The sequence below is a fragment of the Pseudophryne corroboree genome, chromosome 6 (assembly GCF_028390025.1).
Source record: "Pseudophryne corroboree isolate aPseCor3 chromosome 6, aPseCor3.hap2, whole genome shotgun sequence".
NCBI lineage: Eukaryota > Metazoa > Chordata > Amphibia > Anura > Myobatrachidae > Pseudophryne > Pseudophryne corroboree.
Window position 1 is genome coordinate 97040012 of NC_086449.1, and position 12864 is coordinate 97052875.

General features: G+C 39.2%; 30 non-coding genes across 30 annotated transcripts; all 30 read left to right on the top strand.

Annotated features, from left to right (window-relative positions):
• The first annotated feature begins 472 nt into the window (after positions 1–472).
• Positions 473–545, top strand: TRNAR-ACG (transfer RNA arginine (anticodon ACG)). Its single transcript has one exon. It is a non-coding gene; the product is annotated as a tRNA-Arg (tRNA).
• Positions 546–553: 8 nt separating this feature from the next.
• Positions 554–625, top strand: TRNAH-GUG (transfer RNA histidin (anticodon GUG)). Its single transcript has one exon. It is a non-coding gene; the product is annotated as a tRNA-His (tRNA).
• A 432-nt stretch (positions 626–1057) lies between these two features.
• Positions 1058–1130, top strand: TRNAR-ACG (transfer RNA arginine (anticodon ACG)). Its single transcript has one exon. It is a non-coding gene; the product is annotated as a tRNA-Arg (tRNA).
• A 501-nt stretch (positions 1131–1631) lies between these two features.
• On the top strand, positions 1632–1704 carry TRNAR-ACG (transfer RNA arginine (anticodon ACG)). The gene has a single exon. It is a non-coding gene; the product is annotated as a tRNA-Arg (tRNA).
• Positions 1705–1712: 8 nt separating this feature from the next.
• On the top strand, positions 1713–1784 carry TRNAH-GUG (transfer RNA histidin (anticodon GUG)). The gene has a single exon. It is a non-coding gene; the product is annotated as a tRNA-His (tRNA).
• Positions 1785–2285: 501 nt separating this feature from the next.
• Positions 2286–2357, top strand: TRNAH-GUG (transfer RNA histidin (anticodon GUG)). Its single transcript has one exon. It is a non-coding gene; the product is annotated as a tRNA-His (tRNA).
• Positions 2358–2789: 432 nt separating this feature from the next.
• TRNAR-ACG (transfer RNA arginine (anticodon ACG)) lies at positions 2790–2862 on the top strand. The gene has a single exon. It is a non-coding gene; the product is annotated as a tRNA-Arg (tRNA).
• Positions 2863–2870: 8 nt separating this feature from the next.
• On the top strand, positions 2871–2942 carry TRNAH-GUG (transfer RNA histidin (anticodon GUG)). The gene has a single exon. It is a non-coding gene; the product is annotated as a tRNA-His (tRNA).
• A 1005-nt stretch (positions 2943–3947) lies between these two features.
• TRNAR-ACG (transfer RNA arginine (anticodon ACG)) lies at positions 3948–4020 on the top strand. The gene has a single exon. It is a non-coding gene; the product is annotated as a tRNA-Arg (tRNA).
• An 8-nt stretch (positions 4021–4028) lies between these two features.
• On the top strand, positions 4029–4100 carry TRNAH-GUG (transfer RNA histidin (anticodon GUG)). The gene has a single exon. It is a non-coding gene; the product is annotated as a tRNA-His (tRNA).
• A 432-nt stretch (positions 4101–4532) lies between these two features.
• TRNAR-ACG (transfer RNA arginine (anticodon ACG)) lies at positions 4533–4605 on the top strand. The gene has a single exon. It is a non-coding gene; the product is annotated as a tRNA-Arg (tRNA).
• An 8-nt stretch (positions 4606–4613) lies between these two features.
• TRNAH-GUG (transfer RNA histidin (anticodon GUG)) lies at positions 4614–4685 on the top strand. The gene has a single exon. It is a non-coding gene; the product is annotated as a tRNA-His (tRNA).
• A 501-nt stretch (positions 4686–5186) lies between these two features.
• Positions 5187–5258, top strand: TRNAH-GUG (transfer RNA histidin (anticodon GUG)). Its single transcript has one exon. It is a non-coding gene; the product is annotated as a tRNA-His (tRNA).
• Positions 5259–5690: 432 nt separating this feature from the next.
• On the top strand, positions 5691–5763 carry TRNAR-ACG (transfer RNA arginine (anticodon ACG)). The gene has a single exon. It is a non-coding gene; the product is annotated as a tRNA-Arg (tRNA).
• An 8-nt stretch (positions 5764–5771) lies between these two features.
• TRNAH-GUG (transfer RNA histidin (anticodon GUG)) lies at positions 5772–5843 on the top strand. The gene has a single exon. It is a non-coding gene; the product is annotated as a tRNA-His (tRNA).
• Positions 5844–6344: 501 nt separating this feature from the next.
• On the top strand, positions 6345–6416 carry TRNAH-GUG (transfer RNA histidin (anticodon GUG)). Its single transcript has one exon. It is a non-coding gene; the product is annotated as a tRNA-His (tRNA).
• Positions 6417–6848: 432 nt separating this feature from the next.
• TRNAR-ACG (transfer RNA arginine (anticodon ACG)) lies at positions 6849–6921 on the top strand. The gene has a single exon. It is a non-coding gene; the product is annotated as a tRNA-Arg (tRNA).
• An 8-nt stretch (positions 6922–6929) lies between these two features.
• TRNAH-GUG (transfer RNA histidin (anticodon GUG)) lies at positions 6930–7001 on the top strand. The gene has a single exon. It is a non-coding gene; the product is annotated as a tRNA-His (tRNA).
• A 1005-nt stretch (positions 7002–8006) lies between these two features.
• TRNAR-ACG (transfer RNA arginine (anticodon ACG)) lies at positions 8007–8079 on the top strand. The gene has a single exon. It is a non-coding gene; the product is annotated as a tRNA-Arg (tRNA).
• Positions 8080–8087: 8 nt separating this feature from the next.
• TRNAH-GUG (transfer RNA histidin (anticodon GUG)) lies at positions 8088–8159 on the top strand. The gene has a single exon. It is a non-coding gene; the product is annotated as a tRNA-His (tRNA).
• A 501-nt stretch (positions 8160–8660) lies between these two features.
• Positions 8661–8732, top strand: TRNAH-GUG (transfer RNA histidin (anticodon GUG)). The gene has a single exon. It is a non-coding gene; the product is annotated as a tRNA-His (tRNA).
• A 432-nt stretch (positions 8733–9164) lies between these two features.
• On the top strand, positions 9165–9237 carry TRNAR-ACG (transfer RNA arginine (anticodon ACG)). Its single transcript has one exon. It is a non-coding gene; the product is annotated as a tRNA-Arg (tRNA).
• An 8-nt stretch (positions 9238–9245) lies between these two features.
• Positions 9246–9317, top strand: TRNAH-GUG (transfer RNA histidin (anticodon GUG)). The gene has a single exon. It is a non-coding gene; the product is annotated as a tRNA-His (tRNA).
• A 1086-nt stretch (positions 9318–10403) lies between these two features.
• Positions 10404–10475, top strand: TRNAH-GUG (transfer RNA histidin (anticodon GUG)). The gene has a single exon. It is a non-coding gene; the product is annotated as a tRNA-His (tRNA).
• A 432-nt stretch (positions 10476–10907) lies between these two features.
• Positions 10908–10980, top strand: TRNAR-ACG (transfer RNA arginine (anticodon ACG)). The gene has a single exon. It is a non-coding gene; the product is annotated as a tRNA-Arg (tRNA).
• Positions 10981–11481: 501 nt separating this feature from the next.
• Positions 11482–11554, top strand: TRNAR-ACG (transfer RNA arginine (anticodon ACG)). Its single transcript has one exon. It is a non-coding gene; the product is annotated as a tRNA-Arg (tRNA).
• An 8-nt stretch (positions 11555–11562) lies between these two features.
• On the top strand, positions 11563–11634 carry TRNAH-GUG (transfer RNA histidin (anticodon GUG)). Its single transcript has one exon. It is a non-coding gene; the product is annotated as a tRNA-His (tRNA).
• Positions 11635–12135: 501 nt separating this feature from the next.
• TRNAH-GUG (transfer RNA histidin (anticodon GUG)) lies at positions 12136–12207 on the top strand. Its single transcript has one exon. It is a non-coding gene; the product is annotated as a tRNA-His (tRNA).
• A 432-nt stretch (positions 12208–12639) lies between these two features.
• TRNAR-ACG (transfer RNA arginine (anticodon ACG)) lies at positions 12640–12712 on the top strand. The gene has a single exon. It is a non-coding gene; the product is annotated as a tRNA-Arg (tRNA).
• An 8-nt stretch (positions 12713–12720) lies between these two features.
• TRNAH-GUG (transfer RNA histidin (anticodon GUG)) lies at positions 12721–12792 on the top strand. Its single transcript has one exon. It is a non-coding gene; the product is annotated as a tRNA-His (tRNA).
• The last annotated feature ends 72 nt before the right edge of the window (positions 12793–12864 follow it).

Sequence of the window (12864 nt, forward strand, 5' to 3'; positions counted from 1 at the left end):
GTACTCTGCGTTGTGGCCGCAGCAACCCCGGGTCACGGCATTTTCATTTTATTTCTCACACATCCATTTCTTTACAATATTGAAGGTAAGGACAATTGAAGAAACTAAGCAGATTCTTTGAATGTGCTTGCACAATTTGTCTTTACTGCTTATTGTGAAGCTATCTTTCCATACTTTGAATCATTTCTTGATCATTTCTTTGTGAATCGTTTTCTTGAAATCTGGAAAGCTGACATAAATTCCTGAATACAGGAAACTCAAATGAATGGACTCTGAGCAAGTTCATCACAGGCTGAAAAGATTATTTTGCAGTCACAAAGAAAATTGTTTGTGAGATGTTTATGGGAAATAAGCCCTGCAGCAAGTGTACAGTCAACTCTGAAAATTTGATTCTGTATATACTTCAACAACCATCAAAGCTTGAAACAGGTTCAAAAACATGATGAACACTCCAAAGTGGCATAAGACAGCTGGGCCAGTGGCGCAATGGATAACGCGTCTGACTACGGATCAGAAGATTGTAGGTTTGACTCCTACCTGGCTCGTTTAAGTTGCCGTGATCGTATAGTGGTTAGTACTCTGCGTTGTGGCCGCAGCAACCCTGGTTCGAATCCGGGTCACGGCATTTTCATTTTATTTCTCACACATCCATTTCTTTACAATATTGAAAGTAAGGACAATTGAAGAAACTAAGCAGATTCTTTGAATGTGCTTGCACAATTTGTCTTTACTGCTTATTGTGAAGCTATCTTTCCATACTTTGAATCATTTCTTGATCATTTCTTTGTGAATCGTTTTCTTGAAATCTGGAAAGCTGACATAAATTCCTGAATACAGGAAACTCAAATGAATGGACTCTGAGCAAGTTCATCACAGGCTGAAAAGATTATTTTGCAGTCACAAAGAAAATTGTTTGTGAGATGTTTATGGGAAATAAGCCCTGCAGCAAGTGTACAGTCAACTCTGAAAATTTGATTCTGTATATACTTCAACAACCATCAAAGCTTGAAACAGGTTCAAAAACATGATGAACACTCCAAAGTGGTATAAGACAGCTGGGCCAGTGGCGCAATGGATAACGCGTCTGACTACGGATCAGAAGGTTGTAGGTTCGACTCCTATCTGGCTCGTTTAAGTTGCCATGATCGTATAGTGGTTAGTACTCTGCGTTGTGGCCGCAGCAACCCAGGTTCGAATCCGGGTCATGGCATTTTCATTTTATTTCTCACTCATCCATTTCTTTACAATATTGAAGGTAAGTACAATTGAAGAAACTAAGCAGATTCTTTGAATGTGCTTGCACAATTTGTCTTTACTGCTTATTGTGAAGCTATCTTTCCATACTTTGAATCATTTCTTTGTGAATCATTTTCTTGAAATCTGGAAAGCTGACATAAATTCCTGAATACAGGAAACTCAAATGAATGGACTCTGAGCAAGTTCATCACAGGCTGAAAAGATTATTTTGTTGTCACAAAGAAAATTGTTTGTGAGATGTTTATGGGAAATAAGCCCTGCAGCAAGTGTACAGTCAACTCTGAAAATTTGATTCTGTATATACTTCAACAACCATCAAAGCTTGAAACAGGTTCAAAAACATGATGAACACTCCAAAGTGGTTTAAGACAGCTGGGCCAGTGGCGCAATGGATAACGCGTCTGACTACGGATCAGAAGATTGTAGGTTCGACTCCTACCTGGCTCGTTTAAGTTGCCGTGATCGTATAGTGGTTAGTACTCTGCGTTGTGGCCGCAGCAACCCCGGTTCGAATCCGGGTCACGGCATTTTCATTTTATTTCTAACACATCCATTTCTTTACAATATTGAAGGTAAGGACAATTGAAGAAACTAAGCAGATTCTTTGAATGTGCTTGCACAATTTGTCTTTACTGCTTATTGTGAAGCTATCTTTCCATACTTTGAATCATTTCTTTGTGAATCATTTTCTTGAAATCTGGAAAGCTGACATAAATTCCTGAATACAGGAAACTCAAATGAATGGACTCTGAGCAAGTTCATCACAGGCTGAAAAGATCATTTTGCAGACACAAAAAAAATTGTTTGTGAGATGTTTATGGGAAATAAGCCCTGCAGCAAGTGTACAGTCAACTCTCAAAATTTGATTCTGTATATACTTCAATAACCATCAAAGCTTGAAACAGGTTCAAAAACAGGATGAACACTCCAAGTGGCATAAGACAGCTGGGCCAGTGGCGCAATGGATAACGCATCTGACTACGGATCAGCAGATTGTATGTTCGACTCCTACCTGGCTCGTTTAAGTTGCCGTGATCGTATAGTGGTTAGTACTCTGCGTTGTGGCCGCAGCAACCCCGGTTCGAATCCGGGTCACGGCATTTTCATTTTATTTCTCACACATCCATTTCTTTACAATATTGAAGGTAAGGACAATTGAAGAAACTAAGCAGATTCTTTGAATGTGCTTGCACAATTTGTCTTTACTGCTTATTGTGAAGCTATCTTTCCATACTTTGAATCATTTCTTGATCATTTCTTTGTGAATCGTTTTCTTGAAATCTGGAAAGCTGACATAAATTCCTGAATACAGGAAACTCAAATGAATTGACTCTGAGCAAGTTCATCACAGGCCGAAAAGATCATTTTGCAGTCACAAAGAAAATTGTTTGTGAGATGTTTATGGGAAATAAGCCCTGCAGCAAGTGTACAGTCAACTCTCAAAATTTGATTCTGTATATACTTTAATAACCATCAAAGCTTGAAACAGGTTCAAAAACATGATGAACACTCCAAAGTGGTTTAAGACAGCTGGGCCAGTGGCGCAATGGATAACGCGTCTGACTACGGATCAGAAGATTGTAGGTTCGACTCCTACCTGGCTCGTTTAAATAGCCGTGATCGTATAGTGGTTAGTACTCTGCGTTGTGGCCGCAGCAACCCCGGTTCGAATCCGGGTCATGGCATTTTCATTTTATTTCTCACACATCCATTTCTTTACAATATTGAAGGTAAGGACAATTGAAGAAACTAAGCAGATTCTTTGAATGTGCTTGCACAATTTGTCTTTACTGCTTATTGTGAAGCTATCTTTCCATACTTTGAATCATTTCTTGATCATTTCTTTGTGAATCGTTTTCTTGAAATCTGGAAAGCTGACATAAATTCCTGAATACAGGAAACTCAAATGAATGGACTCTGAGCAAGTTCATCACAGGCTGAAAAGATTATTTTGCAGTCACAAAGAAAATTGTTTGTGAGATGTTTATGGGAAATAAGCCCTGCAGCAAGTGTACAGTCAACTCTCAAAATTTGATTCTGTATATACTTCTATAACCATCAAAGCTTGAAACAGGTTCAAAAACATGATGAACACTCCAAGTGGCATAAGACAGCTGGGCCAGTGGCGCAATGGATAACGATTCTGACTACGGATCAGAAGATTGTAGGTTCGACTCCTACCTTGCTCGTTTAAGTTGCCGTGATCGTATAGTGGTTAGTACTCTGCGTTGTGGCCGCAGCAACCCCGGGTCACGGCATTTTCATTTTATTTCTCACACATCCATTTCTTTACAATATTGAAGGTAAGGACAATTGAAGAAACTAAGCAGATTCTTTGAATGTGCTTGCACAATTTGTCTTTACTGCTTATTGTGAAGCTATCTTTCCATACTTTGAATCATTTCTTGATCATTTCTTTGTGAATCGTTTTCTTGAAATCTGGAAAGCTGACATAAATTCCTGAATACAGGAAACTCAAAAGAATGGACTCTGAGCAAGTTCATCACAGGCTGAAAAGATTATTTTGCAGTCACAAAGAAAATTGTTTGTGAGATGTTTATGGGAAAAAAGCCCTGCAGCAAGTGTACAGTCAACTCGGAAAATTTGATTCTGTATATACTTCAACAACCATCAAAGCTTGAAACAGGTTCAAAAACATGATGAACACTCCAAAGTGGTATAAGACAGCTGGGCCAGTGGCGCAATGGATAACGCGTCTGACTACGGATCAGAAGATTGTAGGTTCGACTCCTACCTGGCTCGTTTAAGTTGCCGTGATCGTATAGTGGTTAGTACTCTGCGTTGTGGCCGCAGCAACCCTGGTTCAAATCCGGGTCACGGCATTTTCATTTTATTTCTCACACATCCATTTCTTTACAATATTGAAGGTAAGGACAATTGAAGAAACTAAGCAGATTCTTTGAATGTGCTTGCACAATTTGTCTTTACTGCTTATTGTGAAGCTATCTTTCCATACTTTGAATCATTTCTTGATCATTTCTTTGTGAATTGTTTTCTTGAAATCTGGAAAGCTGACATAAATTCCTGAATACAGGAAACTCAAATGAATGGACTCTGAGCAAGTTCATCACAGGCTGAAAAGATTATTTTGCAGTCACAAAGAAAATTGTTTGTGAGATGTTTATGGGAAATAAGCCCTGCAGCAAGTGTACAGTCAACTCTGAAAATTTGATTCTGTATATACTTCAACAACCATCAAAGCTTGAAACAGGTTCAAAAACATGATGAACACTCCAAAGTGGTATAAGACAGCTGGGCCAGTGGCGCAATGGATAACGCGTCTGACTACGGATCAGAAGATTGTAGGTTCGACTCCTACCTGGCTCGTTTAAGTTGCCGTGATCGTATAGTGGTTAGTACTCTGCGTTGTGGCCGCAGCAACCCCGGTTCGAATCCGGGTCACGGCATTTTCATTTTATTTCTAACACATCCATTTCTTTACAATATTGAAGGTAAGGACAATTGAAGAAACTAAGCAGATTCTTTGAATGTGCTTGCACAATTTGTCTTTACTGCTTATTGTGAAGCTATCTTTCCATACTTTGAATCATTTCTTTGTGAATCATTTTCTTGAAATCTGGAAAGCTGACATAAATTCCTGAATACAGGAAACTCAAATGAATGGACTCTGAGCAAGTTCATCACAGGCTGAAAAGATCATTTTGCAGTCACACAAAAAATTGTTTGTGAGATGTTTATGGGAAATAAGCCCTGCAGCAAGTGTACAGTCAACTCTCAAAATTTGATTCTGTATATACTTCAATAACCATCAAAGCTTGAAACAGGTTCAAAAACAGGATGAACACTCCAAGTGGCATAAGACAGCTGGGCCAGTGGCGCAATGGATAACGCATCTGACTACGGATCAGCAGATTGTATGTTCGACTCCTACCTGGCTCGTTTAAGTTGCCGTGATCGTATAGTGGTTAGTACTCTGCGTTGTGGCCGCAGCAACCTCGGTTCGAATCCGGGTCACGGCATTTTCATTTTATTTCTCACACATCCATTTCTTTACAATATTGAAGGTAAGGACAATTGAAGAAACTAAGCAGATTCTTTGAATGTGCTTGCACAATTTGTCTTTACTGCTTATTGTGAAGCTATCTTTCCATACTTTGAATCATTTCTTGATCATTTCTTTGTGAATCGTTTTCTTGAAATCTGGAAAGCAGACATAAATTCCTGAATACAGGAAAATCAAATGAATTGACTCTGAGCAAGTTCATCACAGGCTGAAAAGATCATTTTGCAGTCACAAAGAAAATTGTTTGTGAGATGTTTATGGGAAATAAGCCCTGCAGCAAGTGTACAGTCAACTCTCAAAATTTGATTCTGTATATACTTCAATAACCATCAAAGCTTGAAACAGGTTCAAAAACATGATGAACACTCCAAAGGGGTTTAAGACAGCTGGGCCAGTGGCGCAATGGATAACGCGTCTGACTACGGATCAGAAGATTGTAGGTTCGACTCCTACCTGGCTCGTTTAAGTTGCCGTGATCGTATAGTGGTTAGTACTCTGCGTTGTGGCCGCAGCAACCCCGGTTCGAATCCGGGTCACGGCATTTTCATTTTATTTCTCACACATCCATTTCTTTACAATATTGAAGGTAAGGACAATTGAAGAAACTAAGCAGATTCTTTGAATGTGCTTGCACAATTTGTCTTTACTGCTTATTGTGAAGCTATCTTTCCATACTTTGAATCATTTCTTTGTGAATCATTTTCTTGAAATCTGGAAAGCTGACATAAATTCCTGAATACAGGAAACTCAAATGAATGGACTCTGAGCAAGTTCATCACAGGCTGAAAAGATCATTTTGCAGTCACAAAAAAAATTGTTTGTGAGATGTTTATGGGAAATAAGCCCTGCAGCAAGTGTACAGTCAACTCTCAAAATTTGATTCTGTATATACTTCAATAACCATCAAAGCTTGAAACAGGTTCAAAAACAGGATGAACACTCCAAGTGGCATAAGACAGCTGGGCCAGTGGCGCAATGGATAACGTATCTGACTACGGATCAGCAGATTGTATGTTCGACTCCTACCTGGCTCGTTTAAGTTGCCGTGATCGTATAGTGGTTAGTACTCTGCGTTGTGGCCGCAGCAACCCCGGTTCGAATCCGGGTCACGGCATTTTCATTTTATTTCTCACACATCCATTTCTTTACAATATTGAAGGTAAGGACAATTGAAGAAACTAAGCAGATTCTTTGAATGTGCTTGCACAATTTGTCTTTACTGCTTATTGTGAAGCTATCTTTCCATACTTTGAATCATTTCTTGATCATTTCTTTGTGAATCGTTTTCTTGAAATCTGGAAAGCTGACATAAATTCCTGAATACAGGAAACTCAAATGAATTGACTCTGAGCAAGTTCATCACAGGCTGAAAAGATCATTTTGCAGTCGCAAAGAAAATTGTTTGTGAGATGTTTATGGGAAATAAGCCCTGCAGCAAGTGTACAGTCAACTCTCAAAATTTGATTCTGTATATACTTCAATAACCATCAAAGCTTGAAACAGGTTCCAAAACATGATGAACACTCCAAAGTGGTATAAGACAGCTGGGCCAGTGGCGCAATGGATAACGCGTCTGACTACGGATCAGAAGATTGTAGGTTCGACTCCTACCTGGCTCGTTTAAATTGCCGTGATCGTATAGTGGTTAGTACTCTGCGTTGTGGCCGCAGCAACCCCGGTTCGAATCCGGGTCACGGCATTTTCATTTTATTTCTCACACATCCATTTCTTTACAATATTGAAGGTAAGGACAATTCAAGAAACTAAGCAGATTCTTTGAATGTGCTTGCACAATTTGTCTTTACTGCTTATTGTGAAGATATCTTTCCATACTTTGAATCATTTCTTGATCATTTCTTTGTGAATCGTTTTCTTGAAATCTGGAAAGCTGACATAAATTCCTGAATACAGGAAACTCAAATGAATGGACTCTGAGCAAGTTCATCACAGGCTGAAAAGATTATTTTGCAGTCACAAAGAAAATTGTTTGTGAGATGTTTATGGGAAATAAGCCCTGCAGCAAGTGTACAGTCAACTCTCAAAATTTGATTCTGTATATACTTCTATAACCATCAAAGCTTGAAACAGGTTCAAAAACATGATGAACACTCCAAGTGGCATAAGACAGCTGGGCCAGTGGCGCAATGGATAACGATTCTGACTACGGATCAGAAGATTGTAGGTTCGACTCCTACCTTGCTCGTTTAAGTTGCCGTGATCGTATAGTGGTTAGTACTCTGCGTTGTGGCCGCAGCAACCCCAGGTCACGGCATTTTCATTTTATTTCTCACACATCCATTTCTTTACAATATTGAAGGTAAGGACAATTGAAGAAACTAAGCAGATTCTTTGAATGTGCTTGCACAATTTGTCTTTACTGCTTATTGTGAAGCTATCTTTCCATACTTTGAATCATTTCTTGATCATTTCTTTGTGAATCGTTTTCTTGAAATCTGGAAAGCAGACATAAATTCCTGAATACAGGAAACTCAAATGAATTGACTCTGAGCAAGTTCATCACAGGCTGAAAAGATCATTTTGCAGTCACAAAGAAAATTGTTTGTGAGATGTTTATGGGAAATAAGCCCTGCAGCAAGTGTACAGTCAACTCTCAAAATTTGATTCTGTATATACTTCAATAACCATCAAAGCTTGAAACAGGTTCAAAAACATGATGAACACTCCAAAGGGGTTTAAGACAGCTGGGCCAGTGGCGCAATGGATAACGCGTCTGACTACGGATCAGAAGATTGTAGGTTCGACTCCTACCTGGCTCGTTTAAGTTGCCGTGATCGTATAGTGGTTAGTACTCTGCGTTGTGGCCGCAGCAACCCCGGTTCGAATCCGGGTCACGGCATTTTCATTTTATTTCTCACACATCCATTTCTTTACAATATTGAAGGTAAGGACAATTGAAGAAACTAAGCAGATTCTTTGAATGTGCTTGCACAATTTGTCTTTACTGCTTATTGTGAAGCTATCTTTCCATACTTTGAATCATTTCTTTGTGAATCATTTTCTTGAAATCTGGAAAGCTGACATAAATTCCTGAATACAGGAAACTCAAATGAATGGACTCTGAGCAAGTTCATCACAGGCTGAAAAGATCATTTTGCAGTCACAAAAAAAATTGTTTGTGAGATGTTTATGGGAAATAAGCCCTGCAGCAAGTGTACAGTCAACTCTCAAAATTTGATTCTGTATATACTTCAATAACCATCAAAGCTTGAAACAGGTTCAAAAACAGGATGAACACTCCAAGTGGCATAAGACAGCTGGGCCAGTGGCGCAATGGATAACGTATCTGACTACGGATCAGCAGATTGTATGTTCGACTCCTACCTGGCTCGTTTAAGTTGCCGTGATCGTATAGTGGTTAGTACTCTGCGTTGTGGCCGCAGCAACCCCGGTTCGAATCCGGGTCACGGCATTTTCATTTTATTTCTCACACATCCATTTCTTTACAATATTGAAGGTAAGGACAATTGAAGAAACTAAGCAGATTCTTTGAATGTGCTTGCACAATTTGTCTTTACTGCTTATTGTGAAGCTATCTTTCCATACTTTGAATCATTTCTTGATCATTTCTTTGTGAATCGTTTTCTTGAAATCTGGAAAGCTGACATAAATTCCTGAATACAGGAAACTCAAATGAATTGACTCTGAGCAAGTTCATCACAGGCTGAAAAGATCATTTTGCAGTCGCAAAGAAAATTGTTTGTGAGATGTTTATGGGAAATAAGCCCTGCAGCAAGTGTACAGTCAACTCTCAAAATTTGATTCTGTATATACTTCAATAACCATCAAAGCTTGAAACAGGTTCCAAAACATGATGAACACTCCAAAGTGGTATAAGACAGCTGGGTCAGTGGCGCAATGGATAACGCGTCTGACTACGGATCAGAAGATTGTAGGTTCGACTCCTACCTGGCTCGTTTAAATTGCCGTGATCGTATAGTGGTTAGTACTCTGCGTTGTGGCCGCAGCAACCCCGGTTCGAATCCGGGTCACGGCATTTTCATTTTATTTCTCACACATCCATTTCTTTACAATATTGAAGGTAAGGACAATTCAAGAAACTAAGCAGATTCTTTGAATGTGCTTGCACAATTTGTCTTTACTGCTTATTGTGAAGATATCTTTCCATACTTTGAATCATTTCTTGATCATTTCTTTGTGAATCGTTTTCTTGAAATCTGGAAAGCTGACATAAATTCCTGAATACAGGAAACTCAAATGAATGGACTCTGAGCAAGTTCATCACAGGCTGAAAAGATTATTTTGCAGTCACAAAGAAAATTGTTTGTGAGATGTTTATGGGAAATAAGCCCTGCAGCAAGTGTACAGTCAACTCTCAAAATTTGATTCTGTATATACTTCTATAACCATCAAAGCTTGAAACAGGTTCAAAAACATGATGAACACTCCAAGTGGCATAAGACAGCTGGGCCAGTGGCGCAATGGATAACGATTCTGACTACGGATCAGAAGATTGTAGGTTCGACTCCTACCTTGCTCGTTTAAGTTGCCGTGATCGTATAGTGGTTAGTACTCTGCGTTGTGGCCGCAGCAACCCCGGGTCACGGCATTTTCATTTTATTTCTCACACATCCATTTCTTTACAATATTGAAGGTAAGGACAATTGAAGAAACTAAGCAGATTCTTTGAATGTGCTTGCACAATTTGTCTTTACTGCTTATTGTGAAGCTATCTTTCCATACTTTGAATCATTTCTTGATCATTTCTTTGTGAATCGTTTTCTTGAAATCTGGAAAGCTGACATAAATTCCTGAATACAGGAAACTCAAAAGAATGGACTCTGAGCAAGTTCATCACAGGCTGAAAAGATTATTTTGCAGTCACAAAGAAAATTGTTTGTGAGATGTTTATGGGAAATAAGCCCTGCAGCAAGTGTACAGTCAACTCGGAAAATTTGATTCTGTATATACTTCAACAACCATCAAAGCTTGAAACAGGTTCAAAAACATGATGAACACTCCAAAGTGGTATAAGACAGCTGGGCCGGTGGCGCAATGGATAACGCGTCTGACTACGGATCAGAAGATTAGAGGTTCGACTCCTACCTGGCTCGTTTAAGTTGCCGTGATCGTATAGTGGTTAGTACTCTGCGTTGTGGCCGCAGCAACCCTGGTTCGAATCCGGGTCACGGCATTTTCATTTTATTTCTCACACATCCATTTCTTTACAATATTGAAGGTAAGGACAATTGAAGAAACTAAGCAGATTCTTTGAATGTGCTTGCACAATTTGTCTTTACTGCTTATTGTGAAGCTATCTTTCCATACTTTGAATCATTTCTTGATCATTTCTTTGTGAATCGTTTTCTTGAAATCTGGAAAGCTGACATAAATTCCTGAATACAGGAAACTCAAATGAATGGACTCTGAGCAAGTTCATCACAGGCTGAAAAGATTATTTTGCAGTCACAAAGAAAATTGTTTGTGTGATGTTTATGGGAAATAAGCCCTGCAGCAAGTGTACAGTCAACTCTGAAAATTTGATTCTGTATATACTTCAACAACCATCAAAGCTTGAAACAGGTTCAAAAACATGATGAACACTCCAAAGTGGTATAAGACAGCTGGGCCAGTGGCGCAATGGATAACGCGTCTGACTACGGATCAGAAGATTGTAGGTTCGACTCCTACCTGGCTCGTTTAAGTTGCCGTGATCGTATAGTGGTTAGTACTCTGCGTTGTGGCCGCAGCAACCCAGGTTCGAATCCGGGTCACGGCATTTTCATTTTATTTCTCACTCATCCATTTCTTTACAATATTGAAGGTAAGGACAATTGAAGAAACTAAGCAGATTCTTTGAATGTGCTTGCACAATTTGTCTTTACTGCTTATTGTGAAGCTATCTTTCCATACTTTGAATCATTTCTTTGTGAATCATTTTCTTGAAATCTGGAAAGCTGACATAAATTCCTGAATACAGGAAACTCAAATGAATGGACTCTGAGCAAGTTCATCACAGGCTGAAAAGATTATTTTGTTGTCACAAAGAAAATTGTTTGTGAGATGTTTATGGGAAATAAGCCCTGCAGCAAGTGTACAGTCAACTCTGAAAATTTGATTCTGTATATACTTCAACAACCATCAAAGCTTGAAACAGGTTCAAAAACATGATGAACACTCCAAAGTGGTTTAAGACAGCTGGGCCAGTGGCGCAATGGATAACGCGTTTGACTACGGATCAGAAGATTGTAGGTTCGACTCCTACCTGGCTCGTTTAAGTTGCCGTGATCGTATAGTGGTTAGTACTCTGCGTTGTGGCCGCAGCAACCCTGGTTCGAATCCGGGTCACGGCATTTTCATTTTATTTCTAACACATCCATTTCTTTACAATATTGAAGGTAAGGACAATTGAAGAAACTAAGCAGATTCTTTGAATGTGCTTGCACAATTTGTCTTTACTGCTTATTGTGAAGCTATCTTTCCATACTTTGAATCATTTCTTTGTGAATCATTTTCTTGAAATCTGGAAAGCTGACATAAATTCCTGAATACAGGAAACTCAAATGAATGGACTCTGAGCAAGTTCATCACAGGCTGAAAAGATCATTTTGCAGTCACAAAAAAAATTGTTTGTGAGATGTTTATGGGAAATAAGCCCTGCAGCAAGTGTACAGTCAACTCTCAAAATTTGATTCTGTATATACTTCAATAACCATCAAAGCTTGAAACAGGTTCAAAAACAGGATGAACACTCCAAGTGGCATAAGACAGCTGGGCCAGTGGCGCAATGGATAACGCATCTGACTACGGATCAGCTGATTGTATGTTCGACTCCTACCTGGCTCGTTTAAGTTGCCGTGATCGTATAGTGGTTAGTACTCTGCGTTGTGGCCGCAGCAACCCCGGTTCGAATCCGGGTCACGGCATTTTCATTTTATTTCTCACACATCCATTTCTTTACAATATTGAAGGTAAGGACAATTGAAGAAACTAAGCAGATTCTTTGAATGTGCTTGCACAATTTGTCTTTACTGCTTATTGTGAAGCTATCTTTCCATACTTTGAATCATTTCTTGATCATTTCTTTGTGAATCGTTTTCTTGAAATCTGGAAAGCTGACATAAATTCCTGAATACAGGAAACTCAAATGAATTGACTCTGAGCAAGTTCATCACAGGCTGAAAAGATCATTTTGCAGTCACAAAGAAAATTGTTTGTGAGATGTTTATGGGAAATAAGCCCTGCAGCAAGTGTACAGTCAACTCTCAAAATTTGATTCTGTATATACTTCAATAACCATCAAAGCTTGAAACAGGTTCAAAAACATGATGAACACTCCAAAGGGGTTTAAGACAGCTGGGCCAGTGGCGCAATGGATAACGCGTCTGACTACGGATCAGAAGATTGTAGGTTCGACTCCTACCTGGCTCGTTTAAGTTGCCGTGATCGTATAGTGGTTAGTACTCTGCGTTGTGGCCGCAGCAACCCTGGTTCGAATCCGGGTCACGGCATTTTCATTTTATTTCTCACACATCCATTTCTTTACAATATTGAAGGTAAGGACAATTGAAGAAACTAAGCAG